This window comes from Helicoverpa armigera, chromosome 24, assembly GCF_030705265.1.
Source record: "Helicoverpa armigera isolate CAAS_96S chromosome 24, ASM3070526v1, whole genome shotgun sequence".
NCBI classification, from domain to species: Eukaryota; Metazoa; Arthropoda; class Insecta; order Lepidoptera; family Noctuidae; genus Helicoverpa; species Helicoverpa armigera.
In genome coordinates, this window is record NC_087143.1 from 4,797,229 (window position 1) to 4,819,296 (window position 22,068).

The window sequence follows — 22,068 nt, forward strand, 5'->3', positions numbered from 1 at the left end:
GATAGTTCCCCTCAGATTGAGGACTCTGCTTCAGGCGGTTGTCTCACGGTGACACTAATTGGAACGACTTGACTGTCTGTCTTCCAATCGAGTATACATATACATACATATCGTGGTTGCGGCTGACGCACTATGTAGCGAAATACTAGTGTGCGTTTCGTGAATGCGATTGTCGCAAAATACGCAATGACTGTTGTGGGTTAGTATGGGAATTGGTAGAACGGTTGTAGGTACCTACGCTGCTTTTTGTTTTGGTATCAAGTTGTCAACAGTATAGTTTGTATAAGAGGCGGGTCTCTTTTTAATTCCAATATTGAAGTATTTTTAAGAATTATCTTAACAGTTTTATCCCACCAAAAACATTAAATGTAAAAAAAGCCAATCCTCTACGCAATTCCTCCATCGTAAAAAGTTTTGAGATCGCATAGAAGCCAAGTCCTGTTCAACTTTATTTGTAATAATAAATCAATATTTTGTGACTATATCAATAGTTTTGTTCACATTACAATAATATTGACTTGGCCATGAGCACAATAAACTACAAATATAATACAGCATATCTTGGAGAGGTGAAAGTCAATCACGAAGTTTAATATCACAGAATTAAATACTTTTAGTTTATTCAATTGTTACTAAATTACCGACAGTCAGTATCATCCAACATCATGAACTGCACATTTACTATGGCGCATGTTTGGTCCATGGTGATCTCAAATTCCAATCGTAAAATCATGTCCATATAGAATTTATCAATTCAATGGTATTTACACATTATTTCAGGGAGCGACTATTAACTTGTGCTCATGGCCAAGACAATATTATTGTAATGTGAACAAAACTATTGATATAGTCACAAAATATTGATTTATTATTACAAATAAAGTTGAACAGGACTTGGCTTCTATGCGATCTCAAAACTTTTTACGGTGGAGGAATTGCGTAGAGGATTGGCTTTTTTTACATTTAATGTTTTTGGTGGGATCTAATTTATTTTTTGTAGGTCTCCTTCTTCTCTAAGTATATAACAAATTAAATATGTAGACCTAAACTAGCACGTAAACAACATTTTTTTAAAATAAATTAAACAATTTCGAAATTGTCGAATTTTTTAATCGAATATCTTTTAGAATAAAAGAGATTTATTTCAGAGGTAGAAGGCGCTATCACATGAAATTGTTTTTTTTTTAACTAAAAACCGTAGCGCGATTTAGACCAGGACAACGCCATCTATCGAGCGAGCATGCAGTATTTATCGCACTGCATTAATATGAAAGATTTTATCATTATTCATTTTATTTTAACCTAGCTTTTTTATTCATATGTATGTATATTTAATACATAATAACAATATACCACACTACGTAACAATAAAACAAATAGTAACATTTTGTACATGAATAAATAACAAAGTTATCAATGCAGTCAAAATTCATACACAATGTTCTTGAAAAACCGCAAATATAAATTTGTTTCCTATTTTTTTATTAAGTTTTAAGGTTTTTATAATTTTCCCTTTATATGTAGCTAATAACCTATCTTGGTGCCAAATTTGAAGGTTCTAAGTTTGCTAGAAGTACCTTAGACTTTTGATGATCGGTCAGTGAGTGAGTCAGTGACAAAATGGTGTAACTTTGATCGCTCATAACTCGTAAACTATTTATTCAAATTTCTTGTAATTTTGGGACTGAGCTTGTTCCAATACTTACTCTTGGTCATCGAAAACCTAAACTCCTAGCTTGGTTCACATGGAAGATACAGGGGGCTGAAATAGCCGCGAAACGCTTCGAGAAAAGATGGTACGGCCGTGCCCGCTTTGCTCGAGTCTTGGCTGGGGCACTGCCGTGCCCTCAGATAACGTATCTCCTTAAGAATGAATGGTGAAAATTATGAGGTCTTAAACTGAATTCTGTAAGAACCCATAAACTGTTCTGAAATCTTTCCTTAATATTTAAGATAGGAAATAAAAAAAAACATTGTTCCTTCATTACTCTTTACATTTTTCTTTATCAAGGACCGGTGTATAATTATATCATTTTTTCAACATGTTTTTGTCATCAAGGAAGTCAGCCTTTGAACTCGCGATATAAAGAGAACCCTACGCCTTCAGGCACCACGATATTTATACTGAGGGAAAATTAATTAAACAGTATCCCAGTGAATCTGTTCTCAAACAGTGCGTTTGCAACGATAGAACTTTCTCAAAAATACGCAAGCATCCTTCGAAAACATACGAGAATTATTTTCTACATTCAAAAGGTTGAAACATACTCGAAATTGAATTATTATTTGGAATTTAAACACGTTCTAGTTGAAATTAAGTTTCACTTGGATTTCAATTACTGTTCCAGCTGAAAGATCTCTGATTTCGTAATTTGATAGAGCAATGTATTAAATAGTTTATTTACGTATGTTTTGTGTTAATTTAAATTGCATTGAATAACTAACGTAGGTACTAATCAATATGTTGAGATTACTTTGAATATAAAATTACTTTTAAAACAACACATAAAAAATAAAATACAACACGTTTCTTACGTTCTTTTCTTCATTTTGAGTTATTGCCATTCAACTCAAAAAATAAACATACCTCTTTTCAAAATCTCAAAAAATCTTCAATGTAAAAAGGTATTTTCACAAAAGACCATTGTAACAACTCCTGCATCTCAATCCAAATTTTATATTTAACAAATGATATTCTTAAATTAAACAATAAACTGACAAAGGAACGTGACTACATTAAGTTTCAGACAGACATGATATTCGAAAAAAAGTAGAAATACATAAAATATTACCTTTAGAATTTCTTAAATATTTTGTCAATAAATATTAAATATTCCAGTCAATGATTCCAGTCAAATTCACGTAATAAACGCGCTAATAATTTCTATGAAATCGTTAAAACCTAAACTTTAATAGCTTCGGTTCTCAGTATAATAAGCCAAGTCTTGTTCTTAGAATTATGTTATTGTTCACCTAGTTTGATGTAAGAAATACTAAATGGATAATCATGCAGTTTTCAGCAACGTAATTAATTAATGTTTCATAAGAAAAAATATTTCGGGTCGCTCGTTAGTGTGTGATAGTACCCGCACACACATATTGCAGAATAAACAGCCATCAGTTGATCCGATGGTTGACAAAAAAGGTTTTTTTAAGGACCTCTTGATTCCAGTCAAAGTTTTCAGTCAGTCTGATACCGGCTAAACCAACTAATATTGGCTGACTAAAAGTTAGCAGTGTGTAGGTTCTTTTATAGTAACTAACGAAGAAAACGGTTCAATTCTTCGGCAGATCAAAACCAATGATCCGAATTTACTCGATGAACCATAAAGCAATCTTAATCATGGTGACAGATGCGATTTGAAGGGCTTTAGAAATTTTTGTGAGCTTAATTCTTTATAGAAGATTTTTGTGCCCAATGAGGTATTAAAATCGATTGTCTCTTAAGTATTAATTTCAAAGAAACGGCCATTGGTTTTGAGTGGTGTCATGAAAAATGGTGCTTCAGCTTGTGTGATAAAGAAGTGAATCGATAAAAGTTCATCGATGTCTGCATTGAGATTTTTTTGGAGTTTAGACTCCAAATAGACCTGTGAAAAGATGAATAACCTGACTTTGAGCTGACAGGGACCTGCAATAAAAAACTATTCTTCGAAGGTGTTCTATTTGTTTTTTTTTTTTTTCAGTTTAGTTTAGTTTTCAATTAGGATGAAAAAGAATCAGTTTACTAAAAATAACATATATGTTAAAAAAATGTATAAGCACATTTCAAATCATTATTGTTTGTTCTAATATTCAAATTAGATCCAGACGACATATATTGTTTTTCAAAGTCATAAATATCACGTAAATTCATATCTCAAAATTCTCCCAAACTTCCCAAAAGAAATCCCATTAGGCAAACAACAACTTGATTATACTTTAACATCTATGAATTTCCATACTAAAAACTTTAATCGCTTTAACTTCAAGTAAGTACTGTTTTATCTGAGAAAACTTTAGCTTGACTTTAGTATTCAGCCAAAAATAGGAGGACTTGCAAATCTGGTACGCCGGGCTATCTTTAGAAGGTGCTGCCTAATGGCCAGATAAATTAACTGGGTCACAGTTATTGATTTTGTTGAGCAAAATAAACTAGCAATTAATATTAATAAGGAGATCCTGATAGCACTAGAGTTTTGGACCAAAAAGGTAGGAAGCAATTAAATTCTCATTATGGCGCACTGTTAGTTGTATAGCTATTTCATAGCGGTTTTCTATAGGTCTTTAATTTAGTATGTAGAACGCAAATTCTGTAGAACAAGTCGAAATGATTCTAGAATCTTCTAAAGCAAAATTTTGAACAGTTGTTTCCAAAAGTGCGGAGTTTTACTGCCTTATTTACATATCTTTACGTGAAATCTGGATGTTTAAAATCTGTGTTTAGCATTTTAAAATTAAAGTCTTAGATTGGTGCCAGTGATGGTACATATAGAAGCTCATGTTTTAAAAACTGTTTATTGTAATGTACAATGTAGATCTACTATTTTAGCTATGATAAAAATATACAACATGTAACATAATTAACGCACACCCTCATACACCCCAATTGGAATATTATGTTATAATCATAATACATACACTGAATTTTTAATTTAACATGTATATGCATTGTTATTTACTAAATTAGTTATACCAATTCTTGGAGAACTTTTTGGTCATACTACTACGCACGCAAATATCGCGCTCGACTCGACACGTCACAACGAGACTACGGAAAAAGCCGACAATACACGAAGTCTTATTACTTTGAGTTACGGTCTATTTAAATTTGTTTTGACTGTATAGGGTTAATATGACAATAATTTCCGTAGTTTTAATTATTTTTGGGATAAAAAATTACCTTTATTAAAAATGATATAAATCGATTCAGTAAACGATTCTGAACAAACTAATTTCAGGATGTGCGTTAATTAAGTTACATGTTGTATAGTAAATAAGTAACTTTGTTGCGGATACTTTTTATCCGAGTGTGCGAAGTAGTATTCTCGGGTGGATGGAAAACAATTTTAAATAAAAGTTTGAAGTGAAATTCAAACACAAACTGAGACTATTCTAGATGCTTCAAGCCACATTTTTATATAAATTAATTTAAGTGTAAGGGTATTTGAAATTAATAAAGATGATAATGTTTATGAAATTCTTGCAAAATGACTTCAAAGACAGAGTGCCTTTGACACTAGCTTTTATTAGGTAAAATTATGGGTCGTGTCTATGCACTTTATTGGAGCGTAATTTACATAGAGCTTCTAGTCTTTCATCTAGTAATTAGCTGTCTTTAAAAGAAGCATCCCCTATAGTGTCTGTCATAATTTAAACTGAGTTTTGTATAAAAAATATGTCTTTGGCATTCTATTTACTAGAGAGGTAAAATTAGTATTGATAATCAAAATCACCTGAAATAAAAAAAAACCGGCCAAGTGCGAGTCGGACTCGCGCACGTAGGGTTCCGTACCATCCAAACTATTTACATACATACATATATTTATAGATATCGAGCAAAAATGAGTATGGGAGCCCCCCGAAATATTTATTTTATTCTAGTTTTCAGTATTTGTTGTTATAGCGGCAACAGAAATACATCATCTGTGAAAATTTTAACTCTCTAACTATCACGGTTCATGAGATACAGCCTGGTGACAGACGGACGGACGGACAGAGGAGCGAAAACAATAGTACGGAACCCTAATGATGAAATTGAAAAGTCATGTACATACAACTTACATTAAGGTTTTAAAATATGAACACATAGTTTCAGATTTGATTTACACCTATGTTTTGTTTTTTTGCGTGTTAGTACTGGATGAATTATCGAACCCAAAAAATATCAATGAAATCGCACATTTTCAGGAAAAAATCTCTGAAAAAATATGAGGAAATAATTCGATATAACATACGAGTGTATTCATAGGATCGACATACAAGGGTGAAATATAAAATAGCTTGTAAGTTATTTATGGGTTGATGTACCTATAACGTAAGCGTAAGGTTTGCCATAAATAAAATATCTGGGTGAAGTATAGAATATTGTGTTGGTTGTCTCTGCCACGCACACGGAACTACAGAGTCCCGGACTTTTGGAAGGTGAGTGGGGGCCGAAGCCAACATTGATGATAGTAATAGTGCCACATAATGTTGGTTAATTTTAAGAAAAAAAAATATTAACAGTGAGTTGCACCATTTTGCTTTAACGATAGCCGAACCATTTTCAACTTTGAAATTGCCGATTTAAGTAATGGGCGTCAACCTAATGTAGGAGGTTGTAGATTGGTTATCATAAATGGTGTAACTGGGTCTTAGTCACAAAAACTGTTAAAAACAAAGAACAGAATAAACTTTTATCTCAAGTTTTTTAGGGGTCTACGCAGTCTGTCTTATTCTAATATACTTCTCTATCTGATGACATCTTCCAAGTTCCATTATGTATTGTCTTTTACCATGCCCGTAGTTAGTGTTCGCATACTTAATAAGAAACGTTATTCCTAAGTACAACCAAATTATCAGAAATAGTTATTACAAGAATGAACAATTACAATGGTAAGGTTTCTAAAAAACGATTTAGGTAAGTATTTACAGAAAATTATAGCATATTAACTATCTAGAATTTCAGACTATGTAATATCCTGCCTTAAGTCGTTAAAGCAATTTTAAGGCGACTGTACGACTGAGTGAAGGAAACCGTGAAACATTGATGAATTCAAAGAAAAAACTACCGCAGCGTTTACTTGTTCGACTTATCAAGGAATATTATAGGCTTGCCATTACTGGACTAAATATAGTTTACTGTTTGAACCCCAGTAGATTTCTTCAAGAGTCAAAAGTAAGAACGCTAATACAGTCATTATATAACGTTATAACACCGCACATTTACATATCGAAAAAATGATAAATCTTTGGATGTTTATCAACTTCACGCAAAAACTGCTATTCGGATTTTGTTGAAACTTTACATAAATAAGCTTATATGTCTGAATAACATAGCATTTTTTTGGTGGGAATAATGTGGAACTGTGGGGCATAGTTATTACCTACTTATGGATTGGAATGAAAACTTATATTCCTATTGCTTTTCTCTATGTATCTAATATTCACACGTGCGGTCAACCGCAAATTGATTAGTGATTAGTGGAGAAGGCATTACGTCATAATGTCAAAGGGTTATACCTATTTTGCAGCTTATTATCGAGAAAAAGAAATATGATGATGATGATGTCCTCCTAGACGTTTCCGTCGACGGCGACACCCTGGCATATATCGGCAGTTTGGTTTCGTTCATGGGCTCGTACATGACTAGCGAAACCAAACTTTGCCTTGAACACGCGGTCACAAATAGCGCAGTAGAGTTGCCCTTGCGCATTGTAGGTGCAGTTATAGGAGGGCTTAGGGCGGGATTTTTGGAGCTGGCGTTTAGCGTCTAGGGCATCAAGACGCCGCTGTTCAAAATCCTGTACGCTCTTATGAACAGTTCTGCGTCACTCAGGTCTTTGGGTCGCTAGTTGTTCCCATGAAATTGGCGATAAGCCAACTGATCTTAGGTGGCGCTTTAGTACGTCCCTGTATCGCAAATATTGCCCTCCAGATTGGCGTTTGCCAGTACTGAGCTCAGAGTAAAAAACGGTCTTAGGAAATCTGGAGGACTCCATACGTACAAGGTGACCGCACCAGCGCAATTGTCCCTTCATCAATCCGGGGAGAGGCCTAGAAAAGGTGGCCTAAACAAAGCCCATCTCACCTTTATCCAGATGGTTAACCGCGACCGTCTGGTCACCAATCAATGCGGTCGAAAGAATAGTCAAATATACAATAAGAAAATCAATATAGCGGCTTGGAATGTAAGAACACTTCTGGACAACGATAACAACATCGAGAAAAAGAAATATAATATACTAATGTAACGAATATTATAACTCTTCAGCAGTGGTATAATTCAAAATCATAGTGTATATTTGTAGAAATACGCCTAACTTTTGCACTTTTTTTCAGTATTAGATAAGTTTTTTTATTAAGAAAGCCTTAGGTAAGGTAATTCTTGTATGTATAATTATGCCAAGAAAGCGGATGAAACCGCCAGCAGAATCTAGTATGCAATACTTAAAAAATATAATCCAAAAAACCCATAAAAATCACACAACGGCTCATAAATAAAATATAACTCGAAAAAGAACCAAGGAACTCAGATTGACAAATCCAAATCATGGAACGACAATCCGAACGCGCTCCGTTTACTCGTCAAATATGATTTGACGTAAAAGAATATAGGATATATTACTATACTCAGCACTAGCATCACCCCTCGGGTCCGTTTGCACGGAACTGGGCCAAGGAATGGAATAAAAACAGTTATTGCTCCGGGTTAGATATCCTTCAACTTATTTAGTTGGAGTATTTCCTCAATTTCCTTGATACGCTTGCGTTTTTGTTCCATTGAGCTAGTTTTAGCTAGACTTTCAGTAAGTAGTAAGTATAGTAAAATTCACGATTCCATATTTTGCTTGCGGCTCAATAACAGCCACAGGCACGGGTCAGCAACGCTCGGCGCGGTCGATCCTTGGATAGGTAACAATCGATGTTATGACGAGCTCTTCGGTGTTTCAGAAGGCACGATAAACTGACGGGCTCGCAAGTTTTACCGTCATTGTATGCCAGAACTTCTGAAAACTAGTTTTACCACATATCGGGTATTGGGTTACCCAGGTAACTAGCTTGAAAAAATCTTTAGAAATGTCATACACGTGTCACAATTGTCAATTCAGATCACAATAAATATCAATCAGAATAAATACCAAGCTTACTCTGTATACTTCTCAGAACTGTTCCGACTCTGAACGCCTTCCAATATAGGGAAAAATCGGGACGTTTGTACGCATTATTGACGAAATACATGCGACCAGTTGAGCCATGAATAAGTTTTTTATTTATTTTCAACTAATAATACCTATTAATAAAAATGAAAAAGTGAGTTTGTATGTTTCTCTTTCATGTTAAAGTAGCTGAGTCGATGTTTCGCACGGTGAAAAATTGAAAATGGCAGACATAGACAAGCTTTTGAAAATAGTTGCCGTATGAGGTAAAACTATTTACGAATATGCAATTCTATCTGCCGAAAGTCACGGACGATATCTAGCAAACCATAAAACATTGATAACGATCCAATAGAAACTTAGCACCTACCATCCCGCAGTTATACAGACATCTAGGCTCCTCTACAGATATCCATGCAATTTGCAGGGTGCTACGAGATCAGCTCTTCAAATTGAGTGTGAAAATGGAACGTCCGTGTCTGTATGCACTTCCATCGTTCACGAGACCATAATAACGAAATTTCCTACCCTGACTGCTAGCAACACTGAAGCAATACATGTAAAAGCTTCTGTTTAGAATTCTAATGTTTCGAATTGAGGACAGATAGACAGACGAACAGTTCTTAAAGGCCGATTAAGAAGTACCTGATATCAAAACCTCAAAAAAGAGGAAGGGTAATGCAATCAGTGTAACTAACTTGAAACTGAATTTAGAAGCCAAAGACATCAGTGGAGCAGGAAAAATAATTTCCAATTTTGCTCCAATTACGACCAATATTATGTGTATCGCCACGCCTATTTTGCCATAAAGCGTGGGTAGAATTTCAGGCCGTGCCAATATTCCGTTGGCACCTCGCCTCTACGTAACATGTTGGGTTTAAATCGCAATAGTGCATAAGTAGTGACAAATAGTTAGTGCGACGCCCACAAAACTGCACCCAGTGAGTCAGAGAACATAAAACTTACTGAACGACAGAACATTATTCAAACTTTAGAGGCTACTAAAAACAAAGAAGATAAAAACTAATTTTAAGTAATAAGAACCAATTTTATCGCTCAACAATAAATTAAGATGTCTAAACCTTAACAAAAAGGACGACATTTAAGTAATGATAGCACAACAAAAACTGAAACAAGAATAAATGCTAACATTAAGTAAATGAAGCCTAAAATACTAGAAGAAGCAAAACCACTTAGTGATATGAAACCTTAAGACGTTACGGATAGCCGAGAAAAAGAATAAATTGAGCTTGAATATAAGATAAATGTAGACGAAATAACGTCACAAGAGCGTAATGAAATTAGAGCAGATTTGAGGACCGAAGATAAAGGTGGTCATTTTTAGCAAACTAATGATTTCAGACATATTAACCTTGCTCGATTTAAACCTGATTATCGATAAGTGGTTATCGATTTCAGCCTTGCTGAAAGGTATACAGCATCCCAAACGACCTTATAGATTAAAGTGGTCTAGAGAGATCTGAATCTAGCTCACAAGTCCTTGACAAAACATATATTCTGCCTTACAAAGGTTCTTCGGAATTAGGTTAGAGGCCAAAATATTCCAAGTCTTGTTAGAAATATGTTATCTTACTTAGTTATGTAGAGGATAGATTATGCTGGTAGTCGGGGAAGCTGAAATACATTTTGTTGTATGTAAGTAGTTAAAGTTCTCGAGAGCATCGTTAGTATGTTGTATATTTTTGTTAAAGCAGATACTGAAAGGTCTTTAAGTATCCTATTATGTTTTGTAATTGCATGATACAGCACACGTATCTTATACCCATCATTAGATACAATCCTACTAACTGTTCCCTGCGTTACCACCTACGTCCCGTGGCAAACACTCCGCGCACTCAAATAAAAAGTGATGCCTTGCTAAATAAGCCGATGAATTGAGAACCTCCTCTTTTTTGAGAAGTTAGTCAAATAATTTTCCATTTAGCAGTTCCTGAGAAACAAACTCTTCAGCTCTACAATATAGAATCGAAATTAATATACCAAACTAAATTCACCAACATCCCGTAATAACCATAACGATCATAAACTAACATAAGCTACATTGCTTAAGCCAACCAAATCCCAAGCATCACTTTACCTAAGTGCCGAGATCCATTGGTTATTAACTAGCGATCGTAAAGTGACTATCCACGCGCAGAATTGAACTTCAAAAGCCTTTGATGTAAACGCCAGTTGCAATGTCGGTCTGTCGTACAATCCGGGTATAAAGCTGTGAATTCACTATGAGACACCCGGGATGTCAGTCACGAACATTCTCCGTGTAATGCTGAGTTGAGTTTGCCGAATAGTGTGAATTCGGCCTTACTTTGCTTCTTTATGTTAAGCTACTGACGCATGACGATAGAATTACAACTAATATCGAAAGTTTGGGTTGGTCTTTAAAAGAACATTAGTGCTTTTCGATTCATTATAATATACCGAAAACAAACCGTTGGTTTCGAACGAAGCATGAACAACATAAACTTAGCGATGTCTTCGAAACAACCCTATGGTACTTGGCGTCATCTGCACTTTTGATTATAAAAAGGTAATTAAAATATATTTTATTTCTAAAAAGATCCAGATTAAAATCCCAAAAAAACAATATTTAAACGAATACTTCAAAAATAAAATAAAAAGATAGATAAGTGTCAGCTGCTTAGTGTCCCGCTCAACATATTAAAGTCAACTGCGAAAAATGAGGTCAATGGGTCCGTAAGCGTTGGCCAAGCTAGCTGTCTCTATAAATATAAAGGCCTTTCAGCTCTATACATTACCGAAAATATCTGTGCACACCAAATAGTTATTATATGAGATCTTATGGATACACTTTCTATGAACATAACAGCAAAAGGACTTATGCTTAGGGATTCATAAGTTGGCAGAATATCCAATAACGAAGTTTGCAAATATTTGTGAATTAAACTTATGGAAAATAATGGTATGTTGATTGATAGAGTAATTTGGCAACTACAAGAATATGATGAGTTTGACGGAAAATGTAAATAGTTTCAATTGTCTCACTACTACCTAAACGCCTGTCTTTTTCAAAACGCATGTTAAATTATTGGGTCCTGGCTGTAACTTGGACAGAAAGTCTGCAAATCTTACCAAGAAGTATTGGGTTGTCAGGGTAATTGGATTGAGGGGGTTGGATAAACACTGGCACTTAGCTGCATTTGCGGTTAGACTGGAAGCTGATCCCAACGTAGTCAGATAAACGCTTAATATAGGCGAATATCTAAATCAAATGCAGTCACGAAGATCTTCTAGTACTTCAGCAATGATTTACAAGTTTTGTTATCTACGGAATTTACCACACAACCTGAATACCTTTAATAAGAAACCTGATAAAAGTAGCAACAGTAATACAAAGAAAAGTCCAATTAGAAATAAATGAGATATGTCCACCGGGTGAAAAGAAATACAAGCAGTCCAATTAGAAACAAATGAGATATGTCCACCGGGTGAAAAGAAATACAAGCCATTGCTCATGTAAGACCTTCAGCTTCACAATCCATTATATGTTCTTTTATTTTTTCAACTGAAACAGAACAACCAGTAACAACGACGAAGATGAGAGAAAACAATCTTAGCAACAACAAAATTAGAGCTCTTTGAAAGTAACAAATATTTTGAACATAAAGCCGCGCAAAGAGAGTATATTATTAATTCTTAAGCTAGTCACTAGGTATCAGAAGTTAAAGATCAAAGGAATTGCCACTTGTAGCAAGGCATTGAAAATATTGCCTTGGGCAAGTACTTATTCTGTTCAAAATATCTTTCAATTATTTTGAAGCAACGTTTCCAAAATATACAACATGTAGCGTAATTAACGCACACCCTCAAACACCCCAATTAGAATATTATGTTATAATCATAATACATACACTGAATTTTTAATTTAACATGTATATGCATTGTTATTTACTAAATTAGTTATACCAATTTTTGGAGAACTTTTTGGTCATACTACTACGCACGCAAATATCGCGCCGCGCGCCGCTCGACTCGACACAACATAACGAAACTACGGAAAAAGCCGACAATACACGAAGTCTTATTACTTTGAGTTACGGTCTATTTGAATTTGTTTTGACTGTACCGGGTTAATATGACAATAATTTCCGTAGTTTTAATTATTTTTGGGATAAAAAATTACCTATATTAAAAATGATATAAATCGATTCAGTAAACGATTCTGAACAAACTAATTTCAGGATGTGCGTTAATTATGTTACATGTTGTATAAGTGTTGATTTTCTTTTCATTCAAGTGTTCTCTAGGATAAGGCTTTCAAACTAAGGACAGACCTTATATCATACCAAATCATACAAGCAGTTCCTATCATTAGCACCTTCGAGTAAACATCGAACAAACAAGCTTTATAATATTAGTATTGATTTGTAGTGATCCAACTAAAATTGTAGTTAGTACCTGAATATTTGTGCAGTTTTGGTTCATGTCAATATTGCATCGTATAAGTCCGTAGTTGAAATATATTTAGGTCCAAATCCGTAGTTGGGAATGTTTGCTTACGTTTGCTTTAAAATCAGAGTCAGAAATTCAACATTCCTTTTGCGAAAGCTTTGCAATTTAATATCACCAGGTAGCCTGGGCTTAGCAACAACTGCTAGTGAAAATTTATCAGTAACTCAAGAGATGTGTAGTTGATTTACAAATGTAGATATGTGGTTATTAATTATACCTTCTTTGCACGAGAAGAGACTTACTTACTTTACCCTACAAAGGGACATAAAAAAATAACAAGATTACGCTTGACTTGAAGATATTCTAGATTCTCTTTAGGTGTTATGTAGGCGTTCCTCCGTATTTTGGAAAGAAAGCTTTTGTACGACTGTCAGAAATGTTCAAATGACAGCCCGGACCAACCAATTTAACGTGCTTTTTCTCAATCAATCTTTGTTTAATTTTATGATCAGTCGACTAGTGTGATTGTTACTTAGCCATAAGCTTTAGCAGTGTTAATAGAGTGTTTCAACGTAAGCCCTAGTATGGCTCACAATATCACACATGATGGAACATTCATGCATGAAACCCTTCCATTTATCGCTAGCTGTTCTAGAAATCGTAGTTCCTAATCGATCTGTTCTCAGAAATGTTAGCAAACACGTAAGTTCAGGTAGCTTTTGCTTGATTTCAATAAATGCATAGTGATATATTGCAAGAGTGAAGTGACACTATCATAGGTTTAAGTTTCTATTATTCTAACAAATGTGAATATCAATTTGTCTGTATGTTAGTCTTTAAGGTACACATAGGTATCTATGGGCCAGAGTAGCCTGAAAATAAAGGTATTTTGATTTGATTTGGATTAGCCATCGAATGTTTACGTTCTAGGGATAGACTTTTTTACATTAACCCCGTATCGACAGGTAATGTCATATTCCTGTCCTCAGTAAGCAAATCAACATACAGATAAGTAGGTTATTGAAATCCGCCCTTAATCTGGGTCGGGTTCTTACAAAATACCTAGGATATTTTTACCTCTTAACAATTTTAGGACTAAAAGTTTTCATGAAGCGAAAAATGTTGTAGCATTATATTAAGAAAGTTAATTTATTTATAAGGTGTCTTAATGAATGATTTTAGATAATGGGAATAAATGAGATTGAAGCAAAATGGCTAATTAATTAAAGATCGAGGTCCCTGTGGGGAATAATATTCTTGATATTTTTTCTTACACAACGATGATGGAAGGTCTCATAATTACATTACGTTAAAAGCCAATGTCGATGTTGGTGCAAAAACTATTTGATATTAGCAGTATAGAAATAACTGCTACAGGTTGTGTTTATCCTCTGTATGTCTTCTGCAAAGTACTGTAACAATTCAAATGGGTTCCTACGCAACAATCTAGAGGCTGAGAAACTATCTACTTTATCCAAGTGCGGTAAGTTCTTCCAACGGGGCACAGGTTGAACCGCGGCGAAAAGCTAGTTTAAAATATATTCTGTAATTTAGTAGTCTATCAAGATTATTTCTAAGTAGTGTCCGTCAAAAGTTGTCCTCAACTTTTCCACTCCTGTCCAATCAGTTCCAAGTATGAAAAAATGCTATGGCTTGTATGGACCTCATAGGAAGACAGAAGAAGAAGAGATTAACCTTGACCCCTAATAAAGGTAAGGTCACGTGCGGATCTTCCATGGGACCAAATAAGTTAATCATTTGAAGAGATTATAAGGGGACCAAAAATTTTTGGCTTAAGCTTCTTAAATCTTCAATTATTGAAGGTAAGTTGGTTAAATTCAACGCTTGGTGTGGTCGAATTGCGGACTATGACCATCATTTCTGTCATGAGTTCTTAAATTTTTGGAAGGCATATTAAATTGTGATTATCGACGATGGTATCGTTACATCTTTGGCAGTCGTTACATTCAGGTAATAAGTAGCTCATTCACTTGAGTTGACGAGGTTAGATAGTCAGTCGCTCCATGTCAAACACTGGTACTGGGCTAACTCTAACTTAGTAGGGAAAAGGCTTAGCAAAATGATGATGATAGGTAGATATAGTTGTCATTGAACATTCTTGGCGGTCGTTACGGGTAGTCAGAAGCCAGTAAGTCTGACACCAGGCTAACCAAGTGGTATTGGGTTGCCCGGGTAACTGGGTTGAGGAGGTCAGATAGTCAGTCGCTTCTTGTACTGCAGTAGCACTGGTACTCAGCTACATTCGGTTAGACTGGAAGCCGACCCCAACACAGTCGGGAAAAAGGCTCGGAGGATGATGAGGTAGATATAGTTGATAGGTAGACGATATACTTTTATAACGCTCCTAAAAATACGATTGAGGTCAAATTTTTATTCAAAAGTTTACTCTGCCAAAAGAATACAGATTTTTCATTACTAGAAGTATTAATGTCCTATATTAACATTTAAAGAGTATAATCAAATCTGTTTTGGCAACGTTCGGATGCGCCTTGAGAAATTTTAGTTGCTAAATGTGAATCACGAAATTAGTTTCCAGAATTTAAAACACTTTTTTATCTGGACTTGAATTTTTATAAATGTATGTCTCTTCCAGACCTCGGGACTATAGAGTCCCGGATTTTTGGGAGGCGAACGTGGGGCCGAAGCCAACACGCTGAAGCCCTTTTGAGACAACTTTAATGAAATGGTGACACAAAACCGACGATTATCCCTGTATACACTATAGAAATGTACCCAAGGACAATCCCCGGTTCTGTGCTAAACTATTGCTAACTATGGATGAAAACTACTTGGGCTATTGTGATGGGATGCTACTGGACTAGGAATGGGGAAACTACGGGAACTATGGCACCTGCCGATGACAATGTATTAAATACATGTTAAAATGGCAGGTGGAGACTCGCCAACTCACTTACTGGGCCCTCGGGAATCAGTCACTGAAAAGCAACAAGAGGGCAACAGGGACATGAGCGGCTGAGAAGGGTGAGGATACCTCGGCGGACTTTAAACGCAGATCACGTGCTCCCTGTGGGTCCAGCATCACCGGCCCACTCGCCACTTACCACGAGGCACCTACCCTCCGAGCAGGACTAACCTTGCTCTAGCGACTCCACTCTGACCGGCCGATGAAGGCAAGCCAAGAGGCGGGAGACCTATCCCCCGTCATGCTTCACTCCGGCAAGCCGGAGATGGGGGACAGTATACTCTCCCTGGAGCACTCGGATATATAGCCCCGCGGGGTCGCTACTCCCCGTCATCCGCCTCAGATGCCCTGCGGGGCGAATTTTTATTATTATTTTGGACTTTTTCTGTTTCCAAACCATTTTAATTCGGACGCTGACGTGAGTTAAAAAATCTATGGAAGAAGAAGACATACTAAGTTGACCTCAAATCATAAATAGGGGTAAGAGCAAGGCAATGATGATTTTCTTTTTCAAAAACAAACCTGAACTAGCATACATATAGACATTAACTAAAGCACTTACTTTACGAATCCTGCGAGTACCTACTATTCACCGTCAGAAAAATACACGCCTTTTTCGCTGTCAAAATGTTTATCAGGTCAAGTTGAAAAGTGGTCATAAAAAGCCTCGTAACTAGATTCACACACCAAAAAGGTACCCGTGGGATAAAGCCTAAAATGTTTAGGAATACTCTTTGATGTGTCAACCTACTATATCTATGTAGTTACAACGTATAAGGTAGTTTATAATTAGAAAGTAATTTTGTAAGGGATATATTTTTAAGTGTGGATAATGGGCTCCAATTTAAAATCCTTGTAAATCAATTTTCAATTTCCTTTATTTTGTTTTAGTACCAAACCAACCAATAGTTTGCTATAGTGGTAGTCGATATTGATCCGGAATATAGTAGTTGCCCATCATGCTATGATTACAATCAGAATCATGAATTTGGTACTTTATATGTAGATACGTTATTCGTAGCTTACACTAGATTCGCTTGTTTAACATGTTAATGTTGCCAAGTTTTCCTTAAAACACTGAACAGAGAGTAAGTTGTTACTCGTCAAACGTGATCCGTCTACAGCCGCTGGCATTTACGTTCAGGTGAGCTTACCGCTAAATGCCTGCTTGTGTATAATCGAAATTTAAAATAAAAAAAGAGGCATAATAAATCAGAATAAGTACTTAAACAGTGCTCGTACTTCCATAGTAACTATCTGAAACCGCAAAAAATCTGCAGTCTCCAATCACTACAATTTAAAGCCTAAAAGTCCTAAAAGATAAATCGATCCAATTTTAGCGTCCATAACAGCGTTAATACCTAAACCCATAAAAACGATCTGCTAAATTGCCGCTCCGCCGATGGCGACAAAATTAAAGTACCTACCTTCTACTCCAAAGCAATTTTCAGCAATCGCAGTTTCAAGAGAAATATTTCCGATTGTAAAAAAAGTCGATGAAAATCTAATAAGTTCAGTGAATGGTTTGAATTTTGTTACAACCGCACCCATTAGTCAGTAAGACTGTTCTTAGAAAGTGATTGAAATCCCTTTATAAACGCTTTCAGCATTGATAACCCATTTTGATTTCCTCGAATCTTCGCTTTCTGACAATTCGAATAGTTTACATATCTAAATTACTTATTCGACGATTCGATATTTGTGTAACCCCTTAAATGTTGAAGTGTATATTTTCATCTACTATATAATCATTATATTATATACTATTTATAATTATTGATTACTTATTGTATCATCAGGTTACAGTTTAAATTATAGCAATATTCATAATTGAATTCTCTCACATCCTGATTTGAAAAGCATTAAACATAGTTATTTAATTTAAATCCGTTGATTTTATTTAAAATGCTGTAAAATGAAACAATATTTGTTTAATTTGATATACAATTACTATTAAAGACACAAGCTTACCTGATAAATCCAGAGGAAATAAAATTGGAGTCACTTCATAAATATAAACTTTCCTGTTTATAACAATTTTCACTAAAACAGTAAACCACACTCAACACTTCACTTAAACTATTAGGCGAACAAAGTTTTAAGTACACAAAGTTGTTCACAAACTCTTACCGGTAATCCCGATTGGCTGTCATAAATCTTATCACTTTCAGATATTCCGTGTTTTACGAGCCGAGACGTCACATATCGTTGCACTCGATGTACGTCATTCGTCAAACGACGTAACAGAACGTCTAGCGCCCACGACACCTTGCGGATAACTAACTAACGAACACAGCATCGCCAGGGTTGGCTCTTCAATGTGTGCGTGGAACCCTGTCCGTGAACACTGTACACACAGCTGATGTTGATGTGTGAGTGATCCTAGACTCGCGTCAGTGATTTGAGTCGCGGTACAATTTTATCGTTGTGTGCGTCACCGATCACCTACGAGTCTGTTAGTGTGGGTGCACAGTACAGCCGGGAAAAACGGACTGTAGCACAGGGCGCATGCCCAAAGAGGTCTGAAAAATAAAATCGTGTTTCGCGCTATTTAAATACTGATGCGAGCGACAGATTATAAAACCAGTGTGCTCTTTACAAAGGGGGTAATTTAACCGAATAGGGTTTTCATTTAATTCTATATGAATTTGTTTTGTAAATGTCTTTATACGTCATGGTTTATAGGTATTCGATAATTTCCCGCTTTGGCACGTTCCAATTAAAATATCTACATAAGTCTGTGTATGTACACACACACACGCTCGCAATACCGTTATTAGCAGAGAAATAATAACATAGCGTGTATTTTGAGTTAAATGTTTTAATAAAAGCCCGAGTTTAGCTAATGGTGGTATTGCATTATTTAATATGTTGTTGTTATATTGGCAGACACAGAATTTTCAGGCAGAAATATGTAGAGGCGAAACCAGCGAACAGAAAACTACTGATCGCACTTTTTAACGGTTAAGTTGCTTTGCAAATACACCACATTTTTATGTTTTTTTAAGCACTAAATATTATTACGAAGCAAACATAATCGGGCTACTTACACTAGCTTCCGCCCGCGGCTTCGCCCGTGTAGAGTTCGGTTATATCGCGTTTCCAAGAAAATTCTTCATAAGTCCGGGATAAAAACTATCCTATGTTCTTTCTCAATGTCAACGTTCGTAACAGACAGACAGACATACAGAGTTACTTTTGCATTCATAATATTAGTAGGGATTTCCTTCCTATATTTTAATGCACCGCGCTCGACACTTACACTGACGAACTACAATTAACTATCATCAACAATAATCGATTAAAATTGAATCGATTCAAATGAAAACGCAGCGTCATGCGTCTGTGCTTCCGATATTTTATTGTTGATTGATTAACTTCGCTTGATTCATTCGCTCGGGATTTCATTATGATGATTTTAATTCGGCCACTTTATAATCGCTGTATTCCGTTGTTTCATGTAGTTTTATTTCGATTTTGTACGATTGATGTACTTTGACAACCCTAAATTAAAGGCAGGATGACGATGATCTACGGAAGAATTTGGATTCCCGTGGCTAGAGGCGCACGTGCGAGGAGACTCTGAGGTGATTTTAGCCAGTAAAAGTCCGTCACGCCCTTTCACCTCTCTAGTCATGAGGATTCCCCCCGTTTTCATAATATACTAATTATTTATTCCACATCAATCAGGGTTTCTGTACATTCATTTATTCGTTCACACTTAACTGAATACAAAAGTCTCTTGTTGTCTAAACTTGAGCTTTGTCGGCCATTTTTCTCATTATTTCCCGATCAAACTAAGTCATGTCATCGTTTATCCGGATTCTGGAGCAATTAATTTTTGTTTTCAATTCCAAACTTCCGACCCCAACATAGTTTGGGAAATAGGCTCGGAAGATGATGAATTCCAAACTTCAAACAAGCCGTCACAAAAGGTCTTCTCGTCAAAAGAAATAAAATATTTATTGCAAAATATTTCCATTATTGGCTCTCTCAATGAAATCAGGTCAGTTTGAACTAGGCTAAATAAAACAAATAGCTGTTTGTGAAATAATGAAAAGTTCACTTAAGTTTTAAGTGGAATGAGTACTAGGACAGCATAACGATGGGACAAATGAAAATGTTGGAACTAGGCTGAAGTTTGAGCAAACTCCTTGGAACTTGAAAGCTGATAATACATTGGACGGCTGGGAATTCCTTAATTATGAAGTATGTTACATTGTAGCTCGCGATACATCATCTGTAAATAATGTTAGCGTTTAATATCTTAAAATAGGTGGACAGTGTTGTTGTTCTTGAGCAAAATATTTTTAAGTATTTGTTATTGTTTTTCGAAAAAGATACGTTGAGCGATGTTAGCGATGCTTTTAAAATAAAGGACAATGCCTAAAAACGTCCCCACCCACCAACAGACTTGAAAGTAGTGTCATTGGATGCGCCTCATTTAATAGATCGTTTCTTATTATGGAGACACATTCCAAAAGTATGGGGTTTAGGAACTATAAGACAATTTAGTATCCTTAATAATCAATTAACTTCAAGTTTGTTAACCAATTACTCAGAGTTGGGGGGACCGATTTTGATGTTTTTATTTTTATTTTAAAGAATCTATCTCAAAGTTAGTCTAATGTAATTTTCATCAAGATCTTTTAAGCAGTTTTTTAGTTATCATCGGTTAAAATAATCGGTTTGAAGAGGCAATGTAGGATGTCGTGCGGACACCTTCACCACCACCAACAGACTTGAAAGTAGTGTCATCGGAAGCGCCTCCTTTGATAGATCATGACTATCATAACGATTTACGCCAAATGTATGGGGTTTTGGAAATATTCGACATTTTAGTATCCACAATTAACGTAACGTTAGGTTAGGTTAGTAGGTATACACCGTGACTTTTTAGTCGTCTTACAACGGCAGCCCACTTCATGTATCCAATGACTAGTAAACGTTCATATTAAAAAAAAAATTTGAATAATTTTAAAATAAAAAATAATTCATTAAACCCCAAACATTTAGAGTACCTATGTCGTCACAGTAAAAAAATATATCGGATAAGGCGCTTCAGATGACACTAGGTTCAACTCTGTTGGAGTCAGTAAAGGTCCATACAAAATCATTAAACCAATTATCATTCTAACCGGTGATAACTCAAAAGTTGCTAAAAAGATCCCAATGAAAATTATATCGGACTAACGTTGAGACACCTTCTTTGCATTAAAACAAAAATAATCAAAATCGGTCCACGCAACTCCGAGTAATTGGTTAACAAACTTGTCGTTTATTGATTATTAAGGATATTAAAATGTCGTGTATTTCCAAAACCCCATACATTTGGAGTAAATCGTTTTGATAATCATGATCTATCGAAGGATGCGCTTCCGATGACACTAGTTTCAAGTCTGTTGGTGGGTGGGGACAGGGTCCATACAAAATCCGGCATTGTCCTTTCACATATTATATTATTTCTTAAAACTTATTTAATTAAATACTGGCAATTAAAACTTAAATAAAAGATGTCAAAAAATTAAGTTTTTAAGTAACCAGTTCTGTTACTTTTTTTAGTTTGCTTAGTTTCAAAATAACTTAGGTACTTAACAGATTGTTTCAAAAAACCTATTCAATATTGCATTCTCATTAAAACAATTGGCAATGTCATAAGAAACCGATTTAAGTTCGAACACTTATGTTTTGCAGGTTGATTCAATGGCTGCCAAATCTTGAGTGGTATTGAAGACAAAAACTCCTTCAAACTTTAAAGTGTTCTGTATGGTCTAAGTGTAAGCGCTAAGCGTTTTCGTTAAAGTTGATTATCTTTTATAAGATATCTTCAAAGATTTCAGACATTTTTCATTT

At 35.4% G+C, this 22,068-nt stretch overlaps 1 protein-coding gene across 1 annotated transcript in view; it reads right to left on the bottom strand.

Moving 5' to 3' along the window:
* Positions 1-18,509, bottom strand: part of LOC126056624 (zwei Ig domain protein zig-8) — a 123,203-nt gene extending 104,694 nt beyond the window's left edge. The window contains exon 1 of the mRNA XM_049850360.2: positions 18,187-18,509. The gene's annotated coding sequence lies outside the window, so the exon portion shown is untranslated. The remainder of the gene's footprint in view (positions 1-18,186) is intronic.
* Positions 18,510-22,068: the final 3,559 nt, after the last annotated feature.